Here is a 6,664-nt window from a genome sequence, read left to right as displayed (position 1 = left end):
TATGGACTTTCTTTCCTACCTTTGCCAGAAAGAGACAATAAAACAAAATCATGTAATTGATGAGTGAAAGACCTAAAAAGCATTACATGTCAATTATTTTTATATCTGTCCATCTTAATCTGTCTGTTTTCAGCTTTTACTTGTTATGTTTGAACAGCTTAAGCTTCACACATATTCTTGTCTATTCTTTCTTTCTATTGGCCTAAGAATATGTTATGATTAATGGTAGGACTGTGGTGGTGGTGTGACTGACTGATTGGTTGAAGTGGTTGACTGACTGACTGGTGACTGGTGGTGATAGCTGAGGTGGCTGACTGGTGGTGTGACTGACTGGCTAACTGGTGGTGGTGGATGACTGGCTGACTGAAGTGGTTGACTGACTGGTGGTGGTTGACTGGGTGACTGGCTAAGGTGGGTGACTGGTTGACTGGTGGTGGTGTTTCGTTTCTTTTTTATGTTGTGCTGATCAAAAAGTAGTAGTAGTAGTAGTAGTAGTAGTAGTAGTAGTAATAGTACAAATTATCAAGTCTAACATATTTTTTTTCTTTCTACTTTTTATCATCTCTTTCACCTCAAACACACACACACACACACACACACACACATAAGCGAACCAATCACAGGAAAGATAAACGAAAGGAAGAAAAAAGAATAAAAAAAGAACCCCAGAGAGAGAGAGAGAGAGAGAGAGAGAGAGAGAGAGAGAGAGCAAATTCAATCAACTCAGGAGATAGAGATAGATACATATATGGATAGATAGACAGAGAGAGAGGGGACGGCGTGGCAAGCAATAAGTGTGTTGGTCTACGTGAGAGCTGACTGAGAGCTTTTGTAATAGGGTTGAAACAGGTCCTCAAGTCTCTCTCTACAAGCCAACATGATACTGGCACGCTAGGAGGAGTTACGTGACTGACTGGTGACTCTTTGATTGCTGGGCTAAGCATTGTCAGGTAGGAGCTAACAACGGGTTCCCTGCATACGACTTTCCACTCTAATTATATTTATAACTAGCTAACTAACTAACGGGGATACATCGAGGCGTGTCGTTAGCCGGTTAATCTTTTCTGTAGCCTTGGGAATTAGTCGTACTGGGAGGCCGACGCGATTGATAATATGTAAAAACCTAAATTCTACCCACGCAAGTTTGATTCAATTCCACTTTTGGGTAAACAGTGTATGATGACAAGGTTGAGGCGTGATAAGGAGAAGGAACAGTAGGAGCCGTTTACCTTCCCGCCAGCCGTGAATCAAACCTCTCAGGCAATGAATCGAATGTCACAACAGGACTGCCGGGAGACATAACAAGTGTGTGTGTGTGTGTGTGTGTGTGTGTGTCCTAAGCCAACACCATCACCCTCTCTCCCTTCCATAAATACAGGGAAGGGTGGAGGAGCCTACCCACAAACGCCCAACCCTCCGCCTCACTGGGACAGCCTCGTAAGCATGGCATATCTCAGGCTCATGATGTCCCTGGGCGCGGTCTGTCTCCTGCTGGCGTCCGTCGGTCACTGTTCCTTCTTCCTCTGCAACATGGTCTCGCGAAAGTTGGACCTGCATCGGAACCAGACAGTGACGGCCATGTGGGAGGACACGGGAAAGAACTACGAGGACAGGTAAGGAAGGGAAAGGAAAAAGTAAAAGAGAACGAAAGGAGGACGAATGGAGAACGAAAGGAGAACGAAATAAAGACAAGAAAGAAAAGGGAAAAGAAGGGAACGGAAAGCGTGTGAGGATACGAACCGAGAGTATTTTTCCTTTAAATTTTTTCCTCTTTTCCTCAGGTGCATCGCGTACAGGTTCGAGTGTGAAGGGGGCAACCTCATCCTGTCCATTGGGGAGCTGGAAACGAAGAGCAAGAACTGTGAGAGAGCCGCGCTGGTGGCTCATTACGACGACAAGATAGAGAAGTGAGTGAGTAAGGAAGGAAGTGAGTGAGTGAGTAAGGAAGGAAGTGAGTGAGTGAGTAAGGAAGGGAGTGAGTGAGTGAGTGAGTGAGTGAGTGAGTAAGTGAGTGAGTAACGAAGGAAGGAAGGGAGTGAGTGAGTGTGGAAGTGAGTGAGTGAGTGAGTGAGTGAGTGAGTAACGAAGGAAGGAAGGGAGTGAGGAAGTGAGTGAGTGAGGAAGGAAGGAATGAAGGGAGTGAGTAGTGAGTGAGTGAGTGAGTAACGAAGGAAGGAAGGAAGGAAGGGAGTGAGTGAATGAGTGAGTGAGTAACGAAGGAAGGAAGGGAGTGAGTGAGTGAGGAAGTGAGTGAGTGAGTGAGTGAGTGAGTGAGTAACGAAGGAAGGAAGGGAGTGAGTGAGTGAGGAAGTGAGTGAGTGAGTGAGTGAGTGAGGAAGGAAGGAATTAAGGGAGTGAGTAGTGAGTGAGTGAGTGAGTGAGTAACGAAGGAAGGAAGGTAGGAAGGAAGGAAGGGAATGAGTGAGTGAGTGAGTGAGTAAGGAAGGAAGGAAGGGAGTGAGTGAGTGAGTGAGTGAGTGAGTGAGTGAGTAAGAAAGGAAGGAAGGAGGGAAGAAAGAAAGAAAGAAAGAAAAAGAGAGAAAGAGAGAGGACGAAAGAAAGAATATCTACCTTTTTCCATCTCTATCTCTATCTATCTATCCATCTAGTATCAATCAATCTATTTAACTATCTCTCTCTCTCTCTCTCTCTCTCTCTCTCTCTCTCTCTCTCTCTTTCCTTATGTCCTAATGTCCTTATGTCCCTACCTACCTAACCTATGTCTACCCTAACTCTACCCAACTTTAATTATGTCTACTCTAACCCTATCTACCTAACTCTACTTAACTAATGTCCTTATGTCTCCTCTCTACCTGTCTCTCCCTTCCCTTAGGTTCTGCGACACCACCGCGGGCAGCATCGTGACCAGCGGCAGTTCCCTCGTGGTTCAGGATCGACCTTACCAGTCCCAGAACTTCGAGGCGGGGAGTTACACGTTCACTGTCTACTGCGTGAACGGCGGTCCTTCTCCTCCTCCTCCTACTACTACTCCTACTGCTGCTCCTCCTCCTCCTCCTACTACTACTATTACTGCTCCTACTGCTGCTCCTACTTCTCCTACTGTTTTTGATAGACTGAAGAGAAGTTATCCTATTCTTGGCTCTACTACTACTGCGACTATTCCTACTACTACTGTTACTGATAATGGTTCTACTACTACTACTACTACTGAGTCTTCGTTAGGTACTACTGCTACTACTGCTGATGAAACTACTACTACTACTACTACGGATGGTACTACTATTACTACTACTGCTGAACCTACGCCTGATACTACCACTCCTTCTACTACTACTACTACTACTTCTGGTACTGATACTACTACGCTAACTACTACTACGGATGATACTAATATTACTACTATTACTCCTCATAAAACCATTACTACTATTCCTGATAATACTACCGCTACCACTGATACTGATACTACTGCCACTACTACTACGGATGATACTACTACTACTACCACTACTCCTGATACTACTACCACTACTACTACGGATGATACTAATATTACTACTATTACTCCTGATAAAACCATTACTACTATTCCTGATAATACTACCGCTACCACTGATACTGATACTACTGCCACTACTACTACGGATGATACTACTACTACTACCACTACTCCTGATACTACTACCACTACTACTACGGATGATACTACTACTACTACCACTACTCCTGATACTACTACCACTACTACTACGGATGATACTAATATTACTACTATTACTCCTGATAAAACCATTACTACTATTCCTGATAATACTACCGCTACCACTGATACTGATACTACTGCCACTACTACTACGGATGATACTACTACTACTACCACTACTCCTGATACTACTACCACTACTACTACGGATGATACTACTACTACTACCACTACTCCTGATACTACTACGCTAACTACTACTACGGATGATACTAATATTACTACTATTACTCCTCATAAAACCATTACTACTATTCCTGATAATACTACCGCTACCACTGATACTGATACTACTGCCACTACTACTACGGATGATACTACTACTACTACCACTACTCCTGATACTACTACCACTACTACTACGGATGATACTACTACTACTACCACTACTCCTGATACTACTACTACTCCTGATAATACTACCGCTACCACTACTACTGATACTACTACGGTAAATACTGCTGCTAAGGATGGTACTACTACTACTACTACTACCGCTACCACTATTACCGATACTACTACACCAAATACTACTTCTACTGCGGATGGTACTACTACTACTACTACTCCTGCTACTGATGCTACTACGCTAACTGCTACTTCTACTACGGATGGTACTACTACTACTACTACTACTACTACTGCTGAACCTACGCCTGACACTACCACTACTACTGCTACCCTCGCTACTACTTCTTCTGATACTACTACTACTACATCTACTACTTTTACTGCTGAACCACCGTCATCTACTACTACTGCTACTACTACTACTGCTGCTACTACTTAAATTCCATAGACATATCATCCATAAATTGATGTAAGAATGACTGTCTAGTTTTGACGTGGAAATATTATGTTTTAAAATAACTTCTGTTTGCTAAGGTTCAGTGTTTCTTTCCATACAAGACTAAATTGCATTCCACTGTGTTTACCAAGTCACTGTTAAACTATAAACTCATGAGAGAATAAAGTGTCTAGTTTCAGCGTGGAGATATCACTTTTCTATCCCCCTTTTTCCATTCTGTCAATCAATATCTCTGACGCCGCGGCAGAAGTGTCTCCATCTCTCCCTGTCCTGGCACTCCCTCTCACCACTGTATGCGTAAGCCGTGGGCAAACACCGCTGCTCTCGAATAAAAGGAGACGGAGTAACCGCGAGAGAGGGTATTGAATCTCAACCATTTCTTTTGTTTACTACGTTCATTCGCTTTTTATCGAGGCATGGAGGGACAGGAAGGCTTTATGGAGGCCGTGGGCTAAGGCAGAACCCCTCTCCTGATAAAAAAACCCAGTAGCCGAAAGAGACGGTGCCAAATCTCGACCATTCCTTCTATTTACTACGTCCATTCACTTCTTACTGAGGATGGAGAGGGAGAGGCAGGTTTTATATAGGCCGTGGGAGAAGGGAGGGCCGCCAGTGTAAACGGTTTGCAATAAAATGAAGGTCGCAAAGCTCCCGCGTATCGAGGAACCCATAAAAGGACACTGCGATCAGAATCCGATAATTGTCTATTCTTCACGAGGCGCCAGACAGTCCCGAGGGGCTCGCGGACGTACTAAACGCGGCCCAGCGGAACCTGACGACCGTCTTACGTGAAAAAAGATTGGAGGTCGTTAATAGCGCTCTTTTTTCGTACTATTGTCTCACCAAACAAATAGTTGTAAAAGGATTAGTAGTAAGGGGAGCCGGTGGCCGAGTGGTCAGCACGCGGGCGTGGTGAGCTCGTGGATCTAGGTTCGAGTCCCACAGAAACACGCTGATTTTTCAAACTATCGGCGAGTGTCTGAAGGTTACCCACATGCTGCCAGGACCTCCAATCAACCCTAACTTCAGCGACTTCGGTCAAGAGGAGCACCGGGGGGCAGCATGGGCCAGGCAAGAGTCATACATCACGGCAGCCACTATAAATATAATGCACCTGCGCCACTAACGGGCTGGGGTCGCCCAAGAAACTCCCCAAGGAAAGTCTGCAGGCGCTATAGGCAGCACTTATAAAAACACTGAGACACTACTACTATTGCTACTACTACTACTACTACCACTACCAACACTTTCAGCCTTCAGGAGTAAATGAAACATGGGAAGCATCCATACCCCGTAGACTTTCAACACGGGCACCCTCCGACTGAGAGAGAGACAGACAGAAAGACATAGACAGACAGAGATAAATACAAAACAGAGATACACGGACATAGACAAAGAGACAGAGAAAGAGATGGAGACAGAGACACAGACACAAGCAAGCAGTTGCAGGTTAGTTAGCGCCGAAACTCCCCACAGCGCCGCAACGGTTGCTTTCCGTGTCTAACTTTGCCCGTCCTCAAGACACATGGGTCCCGGCGCACCGACGGCCGAAGACACAAGTTAGGCCCGTCAAGGGTACTCCCGGGGCCCCTGGACACTAGATACACACACACACACACACACACACACACACACACACACATACATATATAAAAGTAGGTCTGTATGATTGCAAGGAACGTATGGTATATCTCTCTCTCTCTCTCTCTCTCTCTCTCTCTCTCTCTCTCTCTCTCTCTCTCTCTCTCTCTCTCTGTGTTTTTTGCTCTTTCTTTTTCCTCTCCTTTCCCTCCCTTCCTTCCTTCCTTATTTTCCTTTCCTCTCCTTTCTTTTCCTTTGATTTTCTTTCTTTCTCTATACATCTCCTTCTCTCTCTATTTTTTATCTACCTATCTATCTATCTATCTGTCCACATCCCATTTATTCTTTCTCTCTCTCACAAACATCTAATCTATCTCCTCTCTCTCTCTCTCTCTCCCTCGTCACTCACCGATATCACACACAACCCTTTTTGAGTGAGCGAGTCTCGTTAACACTTCAATTCTGGGCCACGGATGTAAAACTAAAAGCCTTCCCCTCTCGCTCTCTCTCCCTCTCTACCTTTTAACTTGGGCGAGGGATGGAGGGCAGCT

This window comes from Eriocheir sinensis, chromosome 22 (assembly GCF_024679095.1).
Source record: "Eriocheir sinensis breed Jianghai 21 chromosome 22, ASM2467909v1, whole genome shotgun sequence".
Lineage (NCBI taxonomy): Eukaryota > Metazoa > Arthropoda > Malacostraca > Decapoda > Varunidae > Eriocheir > Eriocheir sinensis.
This window is presented reverse-complemented; position numbering follows the sequence as displayed.